The 26192-nt window shown below is 34.9% G+C and overlaps 1 protein-coding gene across 1 annotated transcript in view; it reads right to left on the bottom strand.

Annotated features, from left to right (window-relative positions):
• The window catches only part of MARCHF1 (membrane associated ring-CH-type finger 1), a 533052-nt gene extending 507916 nt beyond the window's left edge, over positions 1-25136 (bottom strand). The window contains exon 1 of the mRNA XM_024736081.1: positions 25109-25136. The gene's annotated coding sequence lies outside the window, so the exon portion shown is untranslated. The remainder of the gene's footprint in view (positions 1-25108) is intronic.
• Positions 25137-26192: the final 1056 nt, after the last annotated feature.

Here is a 26192-nt window from a genome sequence, read left to right as displayed (position 1 = left end):
TAAATATTTGGTGAATTAAATTGAATTGAATTTCCATACTTTAGATAAGGCACATTTTAGATACCTTATCTTTAAGATGAAGTATTTCAATAAGGAAGAGAGAAGAATTTCCATACTTTAGATAAGAAATACTTTCTTAATTTGGAGAATAGCTTAATTATACAAATGCAATAGCTGTTGCAGAAGCTTATTAAAATAAGCAATTATTGTTTGCTATTCTAAGCTAGTATTTTACATAAGTCATAAATTTGCCAGCTTCCAAGATTAAGTGTTTATAATTTGCTCTTCTAGTGTTTTATATGAATTATAGATTTGCAGACTTCCAAAATTCAAGTAAGAAATACTTCAAAGTGAGCACCACTTTATCACTGTTTTAATTGGGAGACATGTGTTTGTATTTCACATCTTTTTACTCTAAGATTCAGTTCTTTACCTATATTGCTTGAACCATTATGAATGTCAAAGAAACAAACCTCAGTGATGATTTATGAGAATATATAAAATGAAGCAATGCTTCTGCGACAGTAAAAAGGTTAATGATGATTTTTTTAACAAATGAAATCAAATATTTATACTTTATATTTTATTGAAGGAATTCACTTATTAATAAGACCACAGAGCCCAAAGAAGATCTTCCTTTATGCTGTCACTGGCCACCTTCTATCGCTTAATTACATAATCTTAACCTAGGGACCATTTACTAAGTTTTCTCTCCATTTGTCCTTTTAATATACTTCTTTCATCTACAAAATCTAATTTGACATATCCAAAAATACAGGATTATTTTTCCAGCAATTGAAATGTTTTCCACGTAGTGGATCTATTATTTGAGGTAGAGCAAAATTTGTATGTCACAATTCTATTTATATAAGTCTTCATATCAATCTAAGATATACTTTGATTTCTAATTTATTTAAAATCCCTAATAGGCCAAAAATATTAGTTTTATGAGATTTTTTTGAGGCAATAAATTGCCAAGGTTTACTCCAAGTTAAATTTGCTGTTACATAAAGAGATTTTCAATGCTTTCAAAACCATGTGTTACAGGAGAATCTCTTGTTTATCTCACTACGTACAGGGCCATAATGGAGCTAAGATTAAAAAAACAAAATTCTGAATATCCAGATCCAAGAGGATGATATTCTTCAACCTGACAGTACAAAGTCATAATAATAACAAGTCACATTATGCTCTCAACACAGCACTCTGCCTTTTAAACACATCCTACTGTCATTTCATTTGCCAAATTCCGATTGACATTAAGGAAGAGACTAAAGAAAGAATATTGTAATTAAAGAGCTTTTGTGCATTAAAAATAATACAATAGTTATCAAGAATAAGACTCTTGGGCACCTAAAAAGAAGTTATTACAACTTTCTCAAAGGCAAATGCCATTGATTTTTTTCTTCTTTATAACTGCAACGATTCTGTATTGCAATTCTTTTTTTTTTTAACATCTTTATTGGAGTATAATTGCTTTACATTGTTGCGTTAGTTTCTGCTGTATAACAAAGTGAATCAGCTATACGTATTCATATATCCCCATATCCCTTCCCTCCTGTGTCTCCCTCCCACCCTTGTCTTGGTGCATGAAAATCATTTCTATTATGAAGGATAATTATGATTATGCATTCCTCACCACTTTTCTGGGTAAGAGTGAGATGAGAGGATAAAATGGGAACAAGGTAAATATTGAACTGTGAAAAAAAATCTTGCCAAACATCCTTGTTCTACAAGTTATAGAAAAATTATTGTATGGGAATGAGTTATTGTATTTTTACAAGGAATTGATGACTTTAGTTAATAAATATAACTAAAAAGAAGGATAAAACAATTAAGAATAAATGATATGCCTTCTGGAAATACAATCTTCCAAAATAATGTTTGGCTGGTTCATTTTAAATCTTGGGATTTATAATATTATTAAAGGCTGAACACCCCTAGCCCTAAAGGATGAAAATTTACTTTTCTTTTTCTAAATATGCTTCAGGTTTTCAAGTGTTGGTTAGGTTTGACACACCAAGGCACACTTTTATTTCCTGTAGCTAAGATCACTATATAATTTTTATGAATACTGGCTAAAAATATACATTTGCCATGGAGGTGTATCATGGACCTTACCAAACAATTATCACTTGAAAAACATGCTGTACTATGATTTTTCTGAACTAAACTTTTGTTTCAAGACATGAAGCCATTTTTTAACGAATATATAGATGGCCAACAATAATCTTAGATTCTTAATGAATATAATACATTTCACATTTAGTCATGAAAAGTTCAACATGCTTTACCACTGTAAATACCAGTTATTAAGATTGATGCTCATTCAGTGTTAACTGCGTATTGAATATTATCTCACTGAACTCTTTCATCTACCCAGTCTACAGATTAAGAACCCAAGTGTTTGGATTAGCAACCACATAGCTAAAAAGAGGCAGAGTTGATATTCAAGTGCAGAAGAATTTATACTCTGTTTTTAATCAGTAAACCACACAGCACTTTTTTTTTTAAGGAACTGACAGATGTTAACTGAAAGTACTAATTAAAAATGTCAATTATCATCAAGAACTCAAAATAATCTGTTAGTGATTTGCCATCATGGATGTGGACTGAAATCACTGATATAATCTTGGGAAGATGGATGGTGGCTTGAGAAGAGGCAGAAGTATCTGTGAAGTGAATGAAAGGAAATATTAAAACAATAATCACAAAAGGGAAGTTATTAAAATCATAATGGTATGAAAATTAACTTTAAAAGCTTCTTTAGAAGGTTTTGTTTTAATGAAGCACCAATCACAATGTGTGGAGCATAGTATTATATAATAAATAATTATTTAATGAACGAAAGAGAAACGTAATATGTCTTAGCAACCGCAGATGTCCAGTGAGACCAGTGCTGCCACGCGACTGTGCCTCAGAAAAGAAGCACAGTTAATTCAGCCAGCTGGATTTGGATGTTTTGGACACTTACTGATCTTTAATCTATTTTGCTAAAGATTTAAGAATGCTGGAAATGAATCAATAACTGCAAAAGTAGCCCATTTCTCTGATTAAATATTTTCCTCTTTCTCTACTACTGCTGGCTAGGACTATTCTCTATTATGTGCAAAAATGTATTTCATAAATATTTCAGAGCGACGTTGTGTAAGTCAATTACCATAATCAGACTCTTGAGAAAAAAGTCTGTAGTCTTCTTGTAAAGTAGCTATAATTGTTATGAGTGAGAACGTAAAGAGACAGCAATACAGCCAGGCATCAGGGTGATGGTGGGATGGGGAGGGTGGGAGAGAGACGCAAGAGGAGGGAGATATGGGAATATATGTATATGTATAGCTGATTCACTTTGTTATACAGCAGAAACTAACACACCATTGTAAAGCAATTATACTCCAGTAAAGATGTTAAAAAAATAAGAAAAGAAATACAGACAGGCAAACTGTATATGAAGAATCAGTGAGAAAAGTAAAATAGATTATGGAGTGAAGGGAGTTACGTAGACTCTCGTGATGCCCATCAATTAGGTCAGTTAGGTTGTACCCATGGATTAAAGTCAGGGAAACACAAAGAATCAATTAAAATTATACAAGATGGACATTCTCTACTCACAATTTACTCCTAAGCCAATACTATCTTCATCCCAAGTTCCCAGCTATGTGCACACCAGTCTTGGATAAAATAATTGTTTGATTTAGCATAAATCCAAGGGATTTTAGACAAAATGACTCTGTAGTGTCATCAAGGAACAAACCCTCATTGCAGTCCATAACTAAGAGTTTTCCCAGACCCTCCAAGCTAACAGACACAAAACCCAGCTAGGATCTTGGAAAAATGGAAGCGTTTGTTCGGCCCTCATCACTCCAGTAATTCCAGAGTTGTTATTACACTTGAAGGAGAGGATGCTGACCCTGGAATACAGAAGAAAGTTAGAGGTGTCGAATTGCGACATGACCTAAAAGGAGTCTTCTAACACATGAAGGGATTTAGAGACAGAGAAAAGTACTTTCCCTCCCTAGAACCATACATCAGGAATCAGAAGCAGGGATAATTAGATGTCAGAAAACATAACCAACTTGGTTAACAATGCATTTGTGTGTTTCTCCCAATGTGGTTAGTCTTTAAGATAGATACTTTCAGAATGTGTTACTTATAGACTGATCACAAATATGTAAGTATTACTCTACTTCAAAATAAGGGAATAGATTAATTGGCTTTCAAAGGTTCCTATGAATAAAGCTTGATAATTCTATATGTTAAAAAGTTAAAATATAATTAATTTCAGTGATTTAATATTTTCCTTATTAAGATTATTATATATTCATAAATGTTTAAAATTAAAAAGTATTTATAATCTGGAGTTGTAAAGGTTCAGAGGGCATCTATTTAAAGTCTGCAAATCTAAAAGACAACTTGATAAGATAATCATGAAAGTGGAGAGACAGGATTTTTGGAAAAAAGTATGTTTTACACAATAGAGATTCCTTTATTTTAAATTACATCTAAGAAGAGATATATGCTGATATGGAAACAGAATCAACTTATAAATGTATGGAAATTTCTTTTTCTAGAGTCAACATCAAAGATACAGTTTTAAGCTGCATGAAAACACACGTCTGACCTAGAACGACCTTGATAGTGCTCCTAGGATTATATTCCTTACAGCCAATTAAATTCTCTTAACTATAAAAGCTATTGTCCAAGGCAATAGTGCCACTTTCTTGTAAAAAACGGATAACATTCAGTTCACAATGTTTTGTTTTCTTTCTCTTCTTGAGGAAGAACCAAATAAATATGAAAATATCACATTAATATTGTCCGTGCGACTAAATATTAGATAACAAATTTCTGGGTATGCATCTTCAACAATCTTCAAGAATTTTAGCAGTCAAACATAAATTAGATTTTATCTTCATACTTATATTCATGAAAGATGGATACATGCTAATTAGATAAAATTTCTGCTGAAATTTTTAAAAGATGTATTTCTGTACAGAAATAATAAAAGACTGGAAATTCATACGGAAGCCGAACATTTACTGGTAAGAAATATTCTAAAAGTCAACTGATAACGAGCACAGCATGTTATCACACAACACGCTAAAGTGGAAACACAAGGAGGAAACAGTGTGAATAAAGCACAAAAATCACTAAAAATAATATAAATGAAATCAATGAAATATTTTTGTCATGCAATTTGGTATGAAAATAATTTCAACAAAAATTCCAATATAGCTGAGAATTACTGAAACAAAGGCTCTCATGTGGCATTGATGTAAGCATAAATGGAGTCATACTTTGTGGAAGGAATTTTCTCACTATATAGCAAAGGCTCAGAAATGTTCATATCAAATGACTGAGTCATTCTACTTCCATGAATTTATTCAAAAGAAATCTAAAATAGAGATTTCTACAAATGACTTTTGTCATTCTGTTTCTAAGCATTAAATTTTGAAAATCCATGAAAGAGTATATCTAAGACATTATAGTAGGCATCCATTAAAATTGATGTTTGTAGAATTTTGGTTGAAAATATAATCTGTTATCTTTTGAATCGCTTTCTCCAGCTTCATAATAACATACTTATGAAAATATTAAAAAGGCAAAGACTCATTACACAGAAAATACATGATAACAACCAATATAGTGGCCAAATCGGGGTGAAATTAATTAACTCAAAGATTGAGAAAATGGGATAGAGAATGAGTGGCTGATCATTACTAGGAACCAAAAAAACAGGGCAGACACCAAGGTGGCAAAAAACTAATCAGAAAGTATATAAGGTTCACCATTTACCATTGCAACAAAAAGGACAAAATACCTCAGAATAAACCTACCTAAGGAGACTAAAAACCTGTATGCAGAAAACTATAAGACACTGATGAAAGAAATCAAAGATGACATAAACAGATGGAGAGATATACCATGTTCTTGGATTGGAAGAATCAACATTGTGAAAATGACTCTACTACCCAAAGCAATCTATAGATTCAATGCAATCCCTATCAAACTACCGATGGCATTTTTCACAGAACTAGAACAAAAAAATTTTACCACTTGTATGAAAACACAAAAGACCCCAAATAGCCAAAGCAATCTTGAGAAAGAAAAACGGAGCTGGAGGAATCAGGCTCTCTGACTTCAGACTATACTACAAAGCTACAGTAATCAAGATAGCATGGTACTGGCACAAAAACACAAATCTACATCAATGGAATAGGACAGAAAGCCCAGAAATAAACCTATGCACATATGGTCACTTATCTTTGACAAAGGAGGCAAGAATATACAATGGAGAAAAGACAGCCTCTTCAGTAAGTGGTGCTGGAAAAACTGGACAGCTACATGTAAAAGAATGAAATTAGAACACTCCATAACACCATACACAAAAATAAACTCAAAATGGATTAAAGACCTAAATGTAAGACCAGGCACTATCAAACTCTTAGAGGAAAATATAGGCAGAACACTCTAAGACATAAATCACAGCAAGATCCTTTTTGACCCACCTCCTAGAGAAATGGAAATAAAAACAAAAATAAACAAATGGGAGCTAATGAAACTCAAAAGCTTTTGCACAGCAAAGGAAACCATAAACAAGATGGAAAGTTGATCAGCTCGGAGCTTTGTGACCACCTAGAGGGGTGGGGTAGGGAGGGTAGGAGGGAGGGAGACACAAGAGGGAGGGGATATGGGGATATATGAATACGTATAGCTGATTCACTCTGTTATACAGCAGAAACTAACACAACACTGTAAAGCAATTATACTCCAGTAAAGATGTAAAAAAGAAAGTGTATAAAGTTCAGAGAAAGCTGGTGGGGGAGGGAGTTGGCCGTCATTTGAACACAATGAGTAAAACATCAAAGCTAAGGGCAGAAGAAGATCTTGAAGAAAGGTGAAGACCATTCTCTCTGGAAACCCCACTTGATGGACTGGTCAAGACCCTGGCTGTGGTCCAAAGAAATCACCCCATTTCAGAACAACAGAGCAACCTTAAAAATGCCTGCAGAACACAGGAGCTGGGCTAGGCTCTGCACTCATGCTCCAACTCTAGGAGATAATGTAACTGGTATCCAAATGGAAAGAAATCAGGTCACTCCAAATAGTCTGGTAACCACTACCGGCATTTGATAGAATGGGACATTTGAACACATCTCTCTCAGGCATTGATAGATCCTGTCGATTAAAAATAAATAAATAAGAAATAAAAGATATAGATTATTTTATGGTATCTATTTGATTTAAAAATTATACATCAGGTACTGTATTCTATAACAGAAATATACATATTTTAAAATGTTGAAATATTTTCTAACACAAAAGCCTTCAAGCAGTCATTCAGAAAATTTCAATAAATTCCAAAAAAAACTTAAAATGTCATATTCTAAGAAAATAGTTTAACAAAAATATCTATTAATAATGAAGTTTGGATAGGCACTCAGAAAAGCACAATCACTTGAAAATTTAAGATATATAACTCATGGTCTAAATAGTAAATGCAAACTATAAAGTAAGTACTACTAGCAATCATTGTCAATAATTATCAGTATAAAGTAATGTGTGACAGAAAAGGGCTAGCGACTAGAGACTGAAAAATAAACAAGAGATGGACTGTCTACAAATATTTTACAGTCAAATTGGGCATGCTGTTTAAAAGACAATATAGTGTTACAGATATAGTGTGGATAGTACGTGACACACAAACATCATCTAACTAATTCTTGGAAACCTGTAGAAGTAAATGATATCTAAGCAGAGTCATGAAGTGCTAACAAAGTGGTGTGTGTGTGTGTGTGTGTGTGTGTGTGTGTGTGTGTGTAGGATCTCAAAAATCAGGTGGAAATGTTTTAAATGAACCAAAATGTGAATTTTTGTCCTCTTTTTCCACTCACCCAAGAGTGAAATGGGTTAGAGTGTAGCTATGTTGGCAGGGGTAGAAGCTATACATAGCTTAACAACATGGTCTTTCCTCTTTGAGGCTTGTCTGGCTACCATGGCTGGGTGCCTAACTTGCCCGCAGCAAAGACCAGTAATAAGTCCTCAATTTTGCACCAGCAAGCCACTTGGCAGCAGGTTAATTACACTGAATCTCTTTCCATCGTGATACGGATAGGGAGTTGTTCTCACTGGAATAGACACTTGTTCTGAATATGCATTTTGTCTTCCCTGACCAAAATGACACCTGCGAACTTATCAGGCCTGAATACCATTGTGGATCCCATGCAACGCTGGTTTGGACCAAAGAACAACAAAAGGTTTATGTCAGGGAATTCACTTTTCTCATGATGTACCCTGTTACTCAGTGGCCGCTTAGCTGACAGGATAGTAGAGTATGCTGTTGAAGGCTCAGTTCAAGAAATTTGTGAAGCTGGAGGGTAGTTAATAGGATGTGTTATATAAAGTAAACACTGTTAAATGCTCTAGCCTAGAGCTAGAATACTTGGGTCCAGAAATCAAGGATTCAGTGGAAGTGATTCCTCTATTAGACCTAATAACCTACTTGCAGAATTTTTACTTCTATTACTCAAAACTTTTGCCTTTGATGGTTCAGAGTTCTTGGTTCCTGAGGATGTAATGCTTTCCCCAAAGGATAAAATACTGTTTTAATTTAGTTGGACATTGAAACTGCCACCAGTTCACTACTGAATTCTTTTCCCGTTGAGCTAATTGGTAAAGAAGAAAGTAGCTTTACTGGTTAGGTTGACTGATCTCAATTAACAGAAGGAAATTGGTTTACTGATATATACTAGGACAGGAAGGATTATGTCTGGAGCCCAGGGGATTCTCTGGAGCTTCTCTTATCATTCCATATTCAATGGTGAGTGTTAATGGAAAACTGGAACAGTTCTATAAATTCTTGATCACAGAGCTTAAAGCCTTCTGGAAATAAAGGCTTGGGTCATTTCTCTGGAGAAGAACCTTTACAAACTAGGGTTCTGGCTAATAACCGGGGAAGATGAAGTTCATGGTGAATAAGGAAGTTATAGAAATGAGAACATTAGCGGTAAATTTATATAGTTTCTTCCTTATTTATTTGAATATATTAATTTACTTTTCCCCCCTTTTTTCCTCTAATATTTTATACTTTAAAATGTTTTTGAAGTTAAAATAGATCCAATGGGAGTATTACTAAACCACAAGAGGAATAACTATCCCCAGAGATAGACTTGAAGACTGATTAACATTGTTTCTTCCTTTTGGGGAAGAGGGTAAAAGCCTTTCATTTGTATGACAGTGGCTTTATCACATCAGGCAAAAACATGAAAGCGTTGTTATTGTTGCTTGGAAATTATATACGCATAGAAGGCTAAGAACAGACACCAAGAAACCTTTCATCCCTTTGCTCTCAACCTCCATTCCTACCTCCTGTGCTCTGTTATATTATAAGGCCTCTGTGACACCACAAAAGGCACGTCTAAGATTTTCTTGGTTAAGTTTCCAATAGGAGGCACATATTAAAGTTTAGAAGGCAGAAGAAAGAGAAATGTGACTCTCTTCACTTCAAGTTTCTGGAGGCATCTCCAGCAGGACAGCGCAGGAAAAGTTTCAGCACTGGAGGAGAGAACAGTGGCAGTGAGGGATCCAGGCAGCTGCTTTAGACTAGAATAAGCTCGGGGCATCTGGAATCCAACAACAGAAGCCTTCTCAGCATGGCACCCTTAGTGTATGGGAAAGTGTTTGCATCTCCAGCCCAGAAAAGGGAAACCAGTTACTAAATCTTGAGTTGCTTTATCTTTTCTTCTTTTTGCCCCATACCTTTGTCTTATCTCTTTTGTTCCTCCAGTTCTTCCAACACTGTTATAAAGAATACAGTATTAATTTAATATTTCTCTGTTTAAAGCAACTACACCAGATTTTGTTATCTAACTGACATGTGCCCCAATTCACACTTCTAGGGTTCAGTCCAAATGAGGGAGGGACACACCTGATTGATTGACAGGGATACTTAAGATCTAGAGGTTACTTTCAAATCACCATTTTGGACTTCTTATGTCTGCTGTTCAGGACATGCATGTAAGAGGAAGGGTAGCCCAGAATGCCAAAAAGGGCAGAACTGTGGTGAGGCAAAGGAAAGAAAATAATCTGTACTTCTAAGCCTCTCTCATTTCTAAGCCACTCCCACATGGCAGACTGCTGGCATTAAAATCAGTGTACACACCTTTAGGTCAGCCATGTGGCAGGGAAGAATGATGCTGTGGCAGCATACAGGTATGGACCAACTGAACTAAGGCTTCAAAGGGGGAAAGAAAAAAGAGTTACGCAATTCAACCCAGTCCAACGTGCAGCCAACTTGGCCCAAGAAGGAGTCACGGGCTCTAACAAAGTCCAGAGAGCACAGAGTAAGACTGGCAGCCAGTGATGCCAGTAATCACATTTTAGTCATCATGAATGTGATACCACAGGGTATATATGCCCTCCTTTTTTAAAACCAATTCTCAGCTGAAAGAGCAAGGGTGTGCAAATAAGAGACCATGTACAAGTAGTCCCAAAGACAGACAATTACCTAATATGATTTTGATATAAAAGCCTGCCAAGGATTACACAAAACATAAAGCTACTGTAAGATTATAAATGCAGATATTAAAAGCAAACCTTATGCAAATTGAATTCAGAGCCATGACTAAGGGCTATTTACTGCTAGATTGAAAAAAAACACTATTAAGCTGTTTAGAAACTTATCAATAAAATGTAACTTTGATTCAAAAGACAAAAAGGATTATGACCATCTTGCTGCTAGAAGCCATTTAATAGTATTCAGAACACATTTCTGAGAAACATTCCGAGTTCAACAGAAATATAAGAATACATTTTACATTGTGAAGTATATCTCTATCATAACAACACCCCTATCCCAAGAAATTTTAATACTAAACAACCAAAAGCAATCCTATTTAAGTCTGAATATAGTTAAAAGATACCCATAACATCACTAACACTTTACAATGGTCTAAAAGCTTTAGTTGATGCAACAAAACACTAACCAGAAACAATACATTTAGGAGCTGGAAAGGAGAAAATAAGTTATGAGAGGCCTCATGGCATAGAAATTAAGAGCTCAGACTTCAAAGGCAGATGACCTGTGTTATACTCCAGAGTCTTGTCCTCACTAGCTGCCACTCAAAGAACTTTGTGACCTTGAGATAATCACTTGACCTCTGTACTTCAGTTTACTCATCTGTAAAATAAGGCTAGTAACAGCACATATCAAAAAGAGTTATTGTAAAGATAAATGAGTTAATATAGATGAAGTACTTTCGAAAATGTGGTAACTGTTTGCTATTACAAACAGTTCATATATATATGAACTCATTCATATGTATATATGAGTTCATATATATATGCATTTAAGCTGGAAACAAAGATTCAACTGATAATCTAATAAAGCTAATGTATGTGATTGCAGAAAGTTGCCTAAAGATCTCATTAAACATATGGATATTATTAGCAACAGCTGGTTAAAAATATAATTTAAAAAGTACTCCTTTGTGATAGCATGACAACTTAAAATATATAGCAATAAATAAGATATCTTCAGATCCTGCATTTCAAAAATTACAAATCTTTACTAAGAAAAATAAATTGAAAACTAAAGAGTTTTATAATGCTTTTAAATGGGTGGAATAAATATTATAAATATGCAAATTTTAAAATAAATTTAAATATAATACAACCCAAAATGTTTTCCCTATTTTCAAACTTGACATAGGTCAAATTTATGATTTCCAACTTTGATACGTATCACTTCTATAGTGTGAAAAGGAAAATAAAATTACGATTAATATTGTTATTTGTCTCATACCTCATAGAAGGCAACGATATGGTGAAAAAACTTTACTTGGTTTTACTTCTGCTACCAGTGATCAAACCTTAGACACATCATAAAGCACTTTGTTCAGGTGTCTCATCTTTTAAAAAGAGATGACCATCAGATCGATTTAGAGTACATGTAAATATGCTTTGAAAGTTAGAAGGGCTAGTGCAATAAATAAAGAAATCTTTGCCTTTCGAAAGACAATGTATTTTATAAAGTTTATTCCTCTTCTTTTATAAAAAAAAAGAAAAGAAAGTGCACCCCAGAGAAACCAAATGGATTTTCCCAGGTGACAACGTTAGTGGCAAAACCCTGACAGGGACCTATATCAAGTACCTTTTGGACCACATGCAACGCATAATGAAATGCTCCAAACTTGAGGTATCTGGGGAGAAATCAACACCTCTTAAAACTGGTCAGAGACAAAGAAGACCAAAAGTGACTAGTTTGACATTACAGAATACATAAAAATTACTAGAGACCCACAAAGCACCCAAAAGGAAAAAACCAGAGAGAATCAATGATATATTGGGAGAATTTATGTCCATATTACTTGGGAAGTGAAAATAGTGTCATAGAAAATTTTTAAAAATAGGTTAACATTCAGAAGACATATCAAAGTAATTGCCACACTATTTTAAAATACCCTTTTAGTTAAATATTTATGATGTTTAATAAATTAAAATGCCCATGGCATTATATAAAGAAAATCTAACTGACATTTATTAAGGCCTGCTCTGTGCCACGAAAAGCACATGACAGCCATGAAAGGATGAAGACTGATCATCACCATTTTACAAACAGGTTCAACTGGGCTGATACTGAGGAAGTAGATGGTCCAAAACCAAGTCTACTCATGAGAAAGGATCACAGTCAAGACCTAAATTTAAGTTCCTTCCAAAGCTTGAGCTTTTCATTGACCTCATGGTGTTAGAAGGGTTAATATAATCCACTGTAGTCTACGTACCAAAGTGGTAGAATAAGGTTGGTGCTCCTACCTGGTTTCCAATCCAAACCCTGTTGGGTGGTAATGGCATTACCTCAGCCAAGTTATTTAACTTCTCTACATTTGTTTCTTTTTTTTTTTGTAATATGAAGGTAAATACCAACAATAATTATTCCCACCTTAAAGGAATTAAATGAATTGATACAGAAACCATTTAGAACCCTGGCTGACACTCATCTTTTATTTTAGTGGCTAAAACATATACAACATTTATGTCCTTAAATAAAGGTAAAAAGTAACAATGAAATTATAAAACCAAGCTTACTGCACACCCAGAGATGGGGGAAAGCAGGCACTAGGCACAGCCCAGCAGTCACAAACGAAGGTTTAGACCAGAGGGCTGAGGAAAACTGCGGTGGTGGAGAGTTATCTAACTTCAGCCAGGAAGAATGACAGATTGGAAAGCTGGGTGAGAAAGAAGTGACAAAGGTCTGGATGAGTGCACCATCTGGGAGGAAAGGGTGCTCTAACATTCAGAAGCCAGCTACATAGGTTACACAGTGTAAACTCTACCACTCCATCCACCAATGACAAAAAGGGAAATTAAATTTAAATGACTGCAAAAACAGCAGTCGGTCCAACATGAAACCTCAGTACTCTGATGAACATGCCATCAAGAATCAGTTCCTAAACATTAAAAAAATCAAACCAAGAAAGACACAGAAAGTCAAATTGTGAAAGAATTTACACCTGAGAGCACATCTGATGGAGTAACCAGAATTGTTTTAAAACCACTTAGTTAAATATTGGGCTACTGATTTTCCTATAATTCCCAAAAGCAGATACAGGAATTGTGAAAGTCCACAATTCCTTATTCATCTATAAAATACTTTCATGAGGTGTAAAATTAAACATCAAATGATCTATTATCATTATAAGAGAAAGACAACATAAAGTATAAAACCTTAAATTCTAGAACAAGCACCTTCTGTTTCTTCCATGTAACATTAGGCAAATCATTTTCCCTCACTTTGTTGGAGCTTATTTATCCATAAAATAAAGAGAATACACATTTCCCTCTCAGCCCTATAGTGTCAAGATTATCAAATGAAATAATGTATATTAAAGTGCTTTTTAGATGTTAGAATACAATTAGAATAGATTATAATTATTAATTCCTAATTGCGAAGAGTATCTGTTACTGTAAACAAGTCACCAAACTTGCTACCTCTGAGAATATTCTAAAAATAAGGTAATAATAGAAACTCAGTAAAAATTTTTAATGTATTATTAAAAATCGTGCCTCTATTCATCTGTTGATGGGCATTTGGATTGTTTCCATACCTTGGCTATTGTGAGTAATGTTGCAATAAACATGAGTGTGCATATATCTAGTCAACATCTTGTTTTCATTTCCTTTGGGTATATACCTAGAAGTAAAATTACTGGATCGTGTGGTAGATCTATTTTTAATTTTTTGAGGAACTCCCACATTGCTTCCCATAGTGTTTGGACTAATGTCCATTCCCACCCACAGTGTATAAGGACTCCCTTTTTACCACAACCTCATCAGCACTTGTCTCTTGTCTTCTTGTGATAGACATCCCAACAGGTGTGAGGTGATAACTCGTGGTTTTTGTTTGCATCTCTCTGATGATTAGTGATGTTGAGCATCTTTTTATGTGCCTGCTGGCCACTTTTAATGTCCTTTTTGGAAAAATATCTACACAGCTGACCTGTGAACAATGCAGGGGTTAGGGCCATCTACCACCACGCAGGTGAAAATCCACATGTAACTTTATAGTTGGCCCTCCATTTCCACCGTTCTGCATCCACGGATTCAACCAACTGAGGATCGTATAGTGCTGTAATTTATTGAAAATAATGTGTGTATAAGTGGACCTGCACAGTTCAAACCTACGATCTTCAAGAATCGACTGTTTTCATTTCTTCTGCCCATTTTTAATCATATTGTTTGTTTTTTTGTTATGAAGTTGTATTAGTTATTTATATATTTTGTACATGAACCCCTTATCTAATATATAGATTGCAAAAAATGGTATATGTACACAACAGAATAGTATTCATCCATGAGAAAGGAGGATATCTTGCCATTTGTGACAATATGAATAGACCTTGAACACATTATGCTAAGTGAGATAAGTCAGACAGAGAAAGACAAGTACTGTATGACACGACTTCTAAGTGTAGTCTAAAACTAAGTTAAAACTGTAAAAAAACACAGAGTAAAATGGTGGTTACCAGGAGATGGGGGCTGAAGGGGTAAGACTGATGGTGTTTAAGGATACAAACTTGTAATGAGTAGTAAATAAGCCATGGAGATCTAATGTACAGTATAATGAATATAGATAATAATATTGTACTATAATGATGTAACATGATAAATATTACTTCAATGACAATCATAGCACAATATATAAATGTATCAGGTAACACACTGTACACCTTAAACTTGCAAAGTGTAACATGCTAAATTTATCAAATACAGAAAAGAAACGAAATTGTACCTCTAGATTTCTTTTCTTAAGAGTATGCAAAAACAAAGTTGAACACAAAGTTTAAAAAGGCCAAAGTTAGAGAAAACAGAATTTTTTAAAAAAAGAATGAGACAGAAATTTGACATTCTATACTAATACTGAATATTATTTCACTTTGTATACTTACAGCAGTATGTATTTAATAAGCTGTGCAATTACTCTGCAGTTTTATTGCATGCAAAGAGAAAATTTTTCCTTATAAAATATAATACAGATTGAAAGAAATTCATTTGAAAACATTTAATAACTGCCATACTCAGGAGTCTAAATGGCACTATTTTACTACGTCTAAACTGTGAAAAAAAAAATCATTGAAGCCTTCATAGCAAGAAGAAAAATCCCGGGACCCTACTAACAATTTAGTGTGGCCAGTTCTTGTGGAATGTTGGTTTTACTTTTCACAGAGACATACCGAGATGCTGTTCATTACGATTAAGACTTTATAACTATAAACAAGTAAAAAAATTAGTGTGAGGTTCATTATACTACAGACATCATTTAGCATGTGATACCCACAGCTGGGCATCTAGACCTCAAAAATGTTTCTTTGAACTTTTTACCTTAAAAAATAAGTACAGGTAAAGATCACTCACCAAGAGATTTGTGACTCCAAAGGAGGGATGCTATCCTAGGATTTACAGATCTTATCTATGAGAGGTCAATGAATAGAATAGATCTGTGCATGTGTATTGGGAAAAAAAGTCATAGTTTCACTGAATTCTAAGTGAAAATTTATCATCTTCTTGGATTATGTTAGTCAACGAAGCACAATAGGAATAGCAGTATTTATGAAATTTCTTCAAAGTATTATCTTTTCATATATTTTATTACAATTACGTAAAGTATGATTTAAACTCATCACAGCTTCAGAATTACTCTTATTATTAAACATTTGCCTAGACCTTATGTACTGTATTATGATGCCTGTGTTTGACTACACCACAAATTTGATTTCTCATGTTTTGATGACTGTATTCTAATAAAATTGATTCTCTGTGTAATCCTCTGCATTTGAGTATATGCATTTAAAATATTAAAATCATTATTTTGAAAGGGGATGCATAAACTTCATCAGACTTCCAGATGGACCCATGGCACTGTGGTGGCTCTGTATTGTGTCAGCTGGGCTAGGACAAACAACACTGCTCAGAACCCCCTACCCTGTATGATGCCAGTTAGTGTGGGCCATGGAGACAATCTTGTGAGATTTGTGGGTACAAGTGAAGCGGCAGCCATGTTGTTTTTTATCTGGAAGGGCAGGGCAGAGTCATCAGGTGCCTCTGTAGATCACACACAGTGCATCTTATCTATTCATCCTCCTTCAGCCTCCCCTGCATCACATGGGTGTTTAGCTCTGTAATGATCATGGCCCCAGTTTCTCCTGAATGACATCTGTATCACCAAGATTGAAAGCAGTGAAAAGTAAGAACTGACATGATTTCCAATCCATTTCCCTTGGTTTCAGCAAATGCTTGTGAGTTACAGCATACTTCTTCCCACATTACATCCATCTTCTCTTCCTAGCTGCCTGTCCTGTGGATTTAAACTCTAGACACATGCAAAGACAGCGGCCCTACTGACATCTTTTAACCAGCTCCTACAATTATGTAAATCCTTATAAAAAGTTCTTATACTTTTTTCTAATTTTTCAACTTCTCTGATGGAATACTAACTGATACAGCACAAAAATTATGTTAAGAAACCCTGTTTTAAAACAAATCTTTTTAATTATCACAAGACGCTGGTAAGTATAAGGCCACTAAATTAGCTAACATTTATTCTAACTTTAAAAGTAAGTACTGGCTGACATCTTCTGGTCGAGAATGTATGTAAGTTAACTTCACAATAAAACAATTTAATCACAATTTAGTCACATATTTAATCACATACTACATATCTAATGGTTTCAGGTCAGGATATGTCAGAAGACAACCCTGAAATGGAGAGCAGAAGAAAAAGAAAACAGAAAATAGTCCCAGAAAGTGTTTGTTTCAAAGGGTGAGAATAAATTATTGAAGGGCAGTTCTAAAGTGCCACGACTCAATTCAAGGGGATAATTTAATTCTGCTTCTAGTTGAGTTCATAACACACTTCAGTCTTATCCCATGGCATAATATTGAGTCTTATACATCAGTCTTACTCTATAGTTGTTTTTTAAGAAATTTATATGATTTTTTGTGCCACAACACAAGTGACAGAATAACATCACCGATATATAGGAACATATTCCCAGCCATTTTAGAATGGAGAGCTTTACATTCTCTCTTCAATCATAGAAGAGAGACATACTCAGAATGAGATCTGAATGTGATGCAAAAACTCTTTTGACTGTTTTTGTGCAATGGTTGAAGCTGAATACCTACATTCCTAACTCTAGTCTGTGAACATGAGGAGTAATGCATTTAGACACATGACCGTTTTGCCTTTAGACTAATAACACTGAGGAACTATTCAAACTAACCCTTGGAAAAGTACAGAAAACTCTACATCATTTGGAGCCGATTTTTCCCCTTTGGGCTCCAAATGATATAGAGTTTTCCGTACCATTGCAAAGCAGAAAAGACAACCTTTTGCAGATGTAGCATTTGAAATATGACCAATGTTAGGTTTGGGTGGGGAACCCTCAAAACACAATTAAATGCCTGTGTTTGTCACCATCAACAATGCTTCGATCCAGTCTTCTCAAAATACAACAGAAAATCTGAAACCAGGATTCTAAGCAGCATTAAAAAAAAGGTCTTACTTGTACACATTCTTTAATCCACAGAAGACTCAGAGAGTTGGCAAAGGTAGAGTAACAGTCTGGAGAAGTCTATTTCAGCAGATTGATATTTATGTACTATTCTGCTCCCATGTAAGTTTGCAAGGAGCTCATTTTCATTTACTTAATAATAGAAGGTTGGAATGTAGACCATTAACATTAAAGAGATTTGAGGCTACGTGCAACAATACTAAATGTCTGTCGGTCTGTGTATAAAAACTTTTTTCAATTTCTGTAATTTCATATATTTGTCAAAACATCTTCCACGTTCACAATGACTTCACTGAAACAAATTCAGTTTGAGATAAACTATTTCTTCGGAAAGTCCCTCTCATTTTCTCAGAGAAGTATTATATAAGCTACTGTAACAGGGCCAATTACCTGAGGCATATTAAGAAGCAATGATGCATAAAACCTTTTTCAATATCAAGTTCAAAGCAGGACAAAAGGTGAATTCATTAATGTGAATGTTAAGACAAATGAAATAGAAAGTCACAGTGGTTAATTATGCCGAGGAAACAAATGAGAGTTTGTCACACTTAAAGAAAGTCTTTTTTAAATAACTAAATTATTCAAAAGGAGAGTTTTGTCAATATTGTTTCTGAGGCTATAATGTCAGGAATGTGTGTGCATCTATGTATGTATGAATTTTTAAAAAACAATAAAAATGGAGAAACTAATGATTTTTGATTTTGTTATATTTTCTTTTTTTAATTTTTTAAAAATAATAATTTAAATATACTTGATTTATAACGTTGTGTTAGTTTCAGGTGTGCAGCAAAGTGATTCAGTTATATATGTATTCTTCCATTATAGGTTATTACAAGATATTGAATATAGTTCCCTGTGCTATACAGAAGGTCCTTGTTGGTTATCTATTTCATATATAGTAGTGTGTATCACAGATGCCCAATGATGCAATTGATGGTAATTATGGACAAAGAAGAAGAGATGTGTCTCTCTGCTAATAAGCAAGGACCACTGGTACAGCTAAGGAGAAAAAATAACGTATAAAATTTTGTTATTTTTAGAACTGACGCTTACTGTGTTGATCTCTATTCTATACATGAATATCTAACTGAAAAGAAACTGACTTTTCCTTTTAGTGACTTCTAATTTTTACACTTAAACTTACTTGCTTGTACTTACATTACACAGTAGTTTTTTTTTTCCCATTTAGAGGCATTAAGAGCTTTACTCCAAATAATAAAAGAGCCATAACTTCCTAGTACAGAACACAGATATGGAAAGAAAGAGTGGCTGAAGAGCACACACTTCCATCACTCTACTTGGACACAGTGTTTCCCTAGCAGGTTCATCACAATGGAATTTCAATCAGATTAAACTCCTTAAGAGAGCAAACTTAGGTTTTACTATGTTGATAATATTTAGTGTATCTTTAAGATCTTCTGCCGTATCTTTAAGACAGACATACAGAACTTTTAGATATCCTTTTAGCACTCTTAAGCACTGAGTTCCTTCCTGACAAAAATTTTCATCCTGCACATGGGTACCTCAACTTCTGGTGATAAATAGAATGGCCAGCAATATATGCTACCAAAGAATATGTGTAGCTAAGTGAATGAATTGATAACCTTTAACTGTCACAATGAAATGTCTTTATTTTCAACATGGCTGATATCTGTAACACAGAGGTGTTTTTTCATTCAGGAATGAAACATTCCCGCCCTTCGGATCCTCAGTAGAACTTCACTTATGAGTTCTCTGCCATAAAACTCCTACCTTAAACCTGCTGGAGACAGTTGATGTTCAAGAATTGTCTAAGGAATAAGCTGTCAACTACTTATTCCTCCACAATTCTTCAGGCTTCCTCCCTGTGTATGGAGATAATCAGAAAGCTACCATAATCATTTTGTTTCTTTGTGTAATTGCATTTAAGTTTTGTTCAAGGGGACTACCAAAGGCTCATACAAGAAACGACCAAGTGTATGCGGAAGACCTTTCACACATTTAAAAAAGCTGCTGTTGAGAATGCGTGCCATGATGTGGTTCAATCGTATAAGCATCCTTTTACCATACAAGGGAGAAAAATGATTCTCTTGATGAACTGTTATCCTTTCTTTTAGACAAGGTTAGACTAACAAACTTAAAGCTTTATACTGAAATGCCATAGCTTTCTCCAACATATTTTTTTTTGTTTGGACATAAACAATCTCCAGTCCAATTCTGTGCTAAGCTCATGCCCTTCATCATATACCAGTGGTTTCTGGCTCACAGTTTGTATTTTTCTTGCCAATCATCAAATAACTTTTAGATCAGAAAATATTTAACAACATTAAAAATATATTATGATATATATTAAAAACAAAATGGTGAAAACAGATGAAGAACAGATTATGAGAAATTAGTTTGTCTTGCTGAAATCACTGTTATCAATTCTAGTCTCTCACAACTGGTTGCAAAGGCCCCAAAAGAATCCACATGGGCACATCTCCCGGTGCTTCATAATCCTCTTGAAAAGTCACTGATAAATATTTTTATTCTAAATTATTTTTCACTGACACTTTGGGAAATATTAAGTTGTTTTTCTTTCTTTTATGTCAACTTCCCTCAGTAGGTAGCTATACCATCTGTACTACTCTCTTTTGTATACACTATGTATATTTTTACAAATGCTCCTTGAATCAGGGCAAGCATAGTTCTGTCTTCCTCAGAGAACGGCTAAGTTGTTTCTGGCCACATCATAAATAGTTGCCTATTAATGGATGAGAAAAATCAACACATGAAATGACTAGGCCTCTACCTCATAGCTACCTCTTTCTGCCCAAGTGTCTCTGTCTTTTAGGAAAGTAAGAAGAATCTTTGTCAATAGAACAAAATAATCAAATCCATTTTATTTCTACAAAGTGTCCAAAGTTATAAAACAAACTGTTCAATGTCTATAACGAAGCAAATAATTATTCCTGAATGTCAACTCGGGACTTTATGTGAGTAAAGTTACTCCAAAATGAATGAACATTTCTTTCACCATTTCAATAATTCCTGTTTATTCACTTAAAAATTCACTTTTAGGTAGACTAGAGGTGCAGTGACAGTATAAATTATAAATGAATACAAATAACCCATTTGTTTTACTATCAAAAATGCCAATAACATTAGAAGTGAAAAGAATAGGTTTGAGATAAGAATATGCGTAGAGATAAGTCACTCTTGGAAAATAAGCTGAGGATGTTTCAAAATCGGAAGATTTCACCACTTACCTCAATCTTACCAACTGCCCTCTTCACCCCAACCTCTTAATTTTCATATTTCCATTCATAGCACATTTTTTCCACTTATTCAGAGTTAGAAGTATGACATAGTCTTTGATCGTTCTTCCCTCCATGTCAGTTATTCAGGAATTGATAGGAGAGGATTTCACTGAAATGTCTCTGGTGACTGGCCCTCCCACTGAATAAAGTATAGGCTGCCCAGAATGGAGTTAAGACCTTTCCTCATTTAGACCAATCTTACTTCTTAGCTTTGCTGCTCACTACTCATTTTATAAAATTCACTTTCCAACACCTTTAAAGATAGAATCTATCACCATATCCTAAGTAAATTCTTAAGCCAAGTCTTTTTTTACTTTGTCCGATCTGTGATGTGAGTCCCTTAGTTTTTCCTATGTTTCATTTCTCAAATTTAATTACACTGACTCTGAATAACTGCAGCACTTCATTCATTCATTCATTGTTCTTTTCTCCATCTCTTTAAATATGTATGTAGCATACAAGGGTACACTTAACATGTTGCAGGGTGTCAGAGAGCTATAATACAGTCTGAGTTTTTTACTGACTTTAGTCCTACATTTAATTTTTATATAATTGATTTTTTCTCCACAATGAAACTGTAGCAGTTTGGAAGCATTGGTCTTTTGCAATTTTCCTTTATTCTCCACAGTTCTTAGCACAAGTATTCATTTGATTGAATTAAATAATTCAATCATTTGATTGAATTAAAAAATCTTACAAAACATAGTGCTGATTTCATCGCTACTGAGTTTCTTGGAAAAGAAAGTCTATAAAATAACTAGCATTATAAGCCAGAAGATAGAGCGATTTCTAAGCTAGAATCATTCATGATCTAAAATACCAGAAAAATAGCCTCTATTGATAGATATTACCTTGTGAAATATAACCCTCTCTTAAGGGAATAGCAACATTGGACAGCAAAAAGACAGCTATGAGTTTTGGGGGTTTTTTTGCTGTACGCGGGCCTCTCACTGTTGTGGTCTCTCCCATTGCGGAGCACAAGCTCCAGACGCGCAGGCTCAGCGGCCATGGCTCACAGGCCCAGCCACTCCGCAGCATGTGGGATCTTCCCGGACCAGAGCACGAACCCATGTCCCCTGCATCAGCAGGCGGGCTCTCAACCACTGTGCCACCAGGGAAGCCCCCTATTTTTTTTTTTTTTTAATGTGCTCCTTAAAAATGTGTTTAGATGACTTCCAGTCAGATGACATGAGCAGAGCTCCCAGGGAAGCTCTCATTCCAAAGGCAGAGGGTCCACTTTGATCATCCTTCACACCCTTAGAGAAAAGTGTATTAATTCTCCATTAGCAACTAGACAGTATTCAACTGGAACCACAGCGGAGCAGGAGATGTTTTGCTAAACCAGTTAGCTTCCTCCTTTGTACGGTCTCAGAAAAGCAAAGTCAATGTTGACTGAAGCTAATGACTTATTACAGAATGTAAAGCAGCAACCAACGTATAATCACATAATCCTAGGTTTGGAAAATTTCATGTTGAATTAATTAGCATTTTTTCTCGCAGATAGTCTCTGCAAGATAGGATCTGTGTTGCTTGAAAAGTCTTTCAAAATAAGGGATTTTCAAACGTGTATCTATAGCTATTCTAGCACTTAAAAATTCTCTCAGCATGGAAATCTGCACTATTAATAGTCCAAGTTTTTGAATTTTTAAAAAAATCAGTACAAAATAAAGAATGGGTCACGTTTTTGTAAGATTTCTTAATATACACTGAAGAATAGTATTCAGTTATTTCAGTATGTTTTCTTTTTCAAATGGAATTATTCTACTTCCTTAATTTTTTTATTGGAGTATATTTCTATTACTGAGAATATTTAATCAAAATTTTTATTTCTCCCCTGTACCTTCTTGGTACATTCCAGATTCTTCATTAGATGAATAAACTACAAGTGCTCAGAGAAATCAAGAAGAGTGTGATCCAGCCAAGAATACATTTGTGCCTGGTTCCTAAAAATCTTTCTTATTAATCTAAGTTCTAATAATATGTCCGTAGTTCCCAACTTGGATTTCTTAGAGCTGTAGGGATTGATGTAGTAATAGGGAAACAGGAAACTTATGTGAAATCCTAATAGAAAATGTATGTTCACCACTGATCAGATGGCACAGGTCATATTCAACACTAAATTTCTTTGCCATTTTTCATGCATAAGGCTTGATACATAGTAAATATTCAACAAATGTTTCTTACTAATATAAAATTGTATAAAGTCATTTAAATGCTGTTGCTATTCAATGATAAAACTTAGAATTTATGAGGAAGATACATACATAGAGAAATCCTTAACAAAAATAGAAAATTGAACATTTTTATTAAATGCAGTGTTTTCGGGAGAGAATTCCCTGGTTTCCATTTAGAAAAATAATAATGTAAATGGATAGGGCTTGAAAAAAGTGGAATTGCTATGTCTTAGTTTAAATTTAAGATAAAGATTTTTTGTTAATCTTCTATATAATCCTTATTTTTGTCTTCTATATAATCCTCTATATAATCTTATTTTTTTAATCTTCTAAATAAATCCTTATTTTTTTATGAGATATGTTAATATTTATCTTTACAAAATTTCCTATTTTGTGAGTGATTCTTCACCAATTTCAAGATCTTTTTGACTGATTTATGCCTTCCAAAATACTATATACATTTCTAAAATCTATTCTAACCTTTGAGTGTGTTATTCAAGTTACCATACTCCATATTAATCCAGCTTGTTCAAAAATACTGGAGCAACAAAATACCCCTGCTGAATGCACTTGGAATAGCCGCTGCACTGCTGATTACAGATCTCCAGGTACATCGTTTCATCCAGATGACCCTCCCCCATCCACTTACTATGGGGGGACATAGCACAATTTTTTTCTCTTGTTTATGGGGAATAGTTTACTTGAATAAAAAGCACACACAAAAAAAAACACAGAAAAGAAAAGAAAAGAAAAAGTGGCAAATGTCAAATTACATGAGGTGTATTACATCCTCAATCTCCTGAGTCAGTCATAGAAAAGTAACTAGAGGCAAGGGGGCTATTCTGTATCAATATCAGAAGAGAGCTTGTAAAAGAGGGAGAAATTATTTTGCTTTCTACTGTGTTTTAGAAACTGAAATAGCAAAACTCTCAACTTTGAGGTAATCAGAAGGGTTGTAAATTCGAAGTTTCAGGAAACATTCAATTTAATGTCACTCATGACTCTCCACACAGTAGCTTTTCTTTGCCTCACATCATGTAAAATTCATGAGTGTTAGACAGATTTTAGTACATCCAAACAATGTGGTACACATCTCATCATAATGAATAATCCAGGAATGTAAAAATCTAAGTTTTAGTAACAAAAAGAAAACCAATATGTTTCCTAAAGAGGGTCAGTATTCAGTTACCTTCATCAGGACACAGAGGCAGTTGTTACAGATCAAATTGAAAATATTCGTTCAGTGAAATACAGGACATTATAATTACCAATATATTCACCCAGGCCAAATCAGTATTACTGGGAGCACTGCCCATTTAAATTAGCTAAACAACTTATAAAGTTCCTCTCACAAGTCATTAAAATATTGGATAATACATACAATGAAACAGAGTTCATCTAACAAAGAAATGCTTTTCAGTATCCACTGAAATTGAATAAAATTTAGGTAAAAGAAATCTTGAAAAAATAAAATTGTCTTCTATTAAATCAAAATTTGACACTAATTCCAAATTAAAAAAAAAAAACAAACTGGTTCTCTGCAGCAGAAAGTCTTCTTTACTAACATAAAAATAGATAAACTTACGAAATACAGCAGTGTCTTGTTTAATCCCAGCAGAACATCTGAGGACATTGTCTCAGAACTCCTCGCGGGTACATTTCCTGAAAAAGAAAATTGAAATAAATAAACTTAAAGGCTGAACTTAAAAAAAAAATTAACTTTAAGGAAACTAATTCTGTGTAATGGAAAGATCCCACAAATGTTGTACAAATTGTGGGTCTATCTAAATACTCTTTATAATGTAATAGGGAGTGTTCCCAATATCATTTGTGTCAATATTCAGATCATGTGGAAGAATTTATATCAATGTCCATACAGTTTCAAAATGTGTAAATACTTTTAGTATATTAAGAAGAGAAAGGTGCTGACTCTCCAAGTGGGGAGATTATGAGTAAAGCGGCTGGAATGGCGAACCTGAGCCCCAGGAGACGAAAAATGAGTACAATTGTAGCTCGAGGCCCGGGGAAGACGGCGGAAGAGTAAGACGCGGAGATCACCTTCCTCCCCACAAATACATCAGAAATACAGCTACACGTGGAACAACTCCTACAGAACACCTACTGAACGCTAGCAGAAGACCTCGGACCTCCCAAAAGGCAAGAAACTCCCCACGTACCTGGGTAGGGCAAAAGAAAACACAGAGACAAAAGAATAGGGACGGGACCCGCACCTCTGGGAGGGAGCCGTGAAGGAAAAGGTTTCACACACTAGGAGCCCCTTCGCGGGCGGAGACTGCGGGTGGCGGAGGACAGCACAGCCACAGGGGTGCGGAGGGCAAAGCGGGGAGATTCCCGCACAGAGGATCGGTGCCGACCGGCACTCACCAGCCCGAGAGGCTTGTCTGCTCACCCGCCTGGGCGGGCGGGGGCTGGGAGCTGAGGCTCGGGCTTCGGTCGGAGCGCAGGGAGAGGACTGGGGTTGGCGGCGTGAACACAGCCTGCAGGGGGTTAGTGAACCACGGCTAGCCGGGAGGGAGTCCGGAAAAAGTCTGGACCTGCCAAAGAGGCAAGAGACTTTTTCTTCCCTCTTTGTTACCTGGTGCGCGAGGAGAGGGGATTCAGAGCGCTGCTTAAAGGAGCTCCAGAGACGGGCGCGAGCTGCGGCTAAA

Source organism: Neophocaena asiaeorientalis, unplaced genomic scaffold (assembly GCF_003031525.2).
Source record: "Neophocaena asiaeorientalis asiaeorientalis breed wild unplaced genomic scaffold, Neophocaena_asiaeorientalis_V1.1 scaffold7, whole genome shotgun sequence".
NCBI classification, from domain to species: domain Eukaryota; kingdom Metazoa; phylum Chordata; class Mammalia; order Artiodactyla; family Phocoenidae; genus Neophocaena; species Neophocaena asiaeorientalis.
Note: the sequence above shows the minus strand (reverse complement) of the source record. Positions and strands in the feature narration are given on the sequence as shown.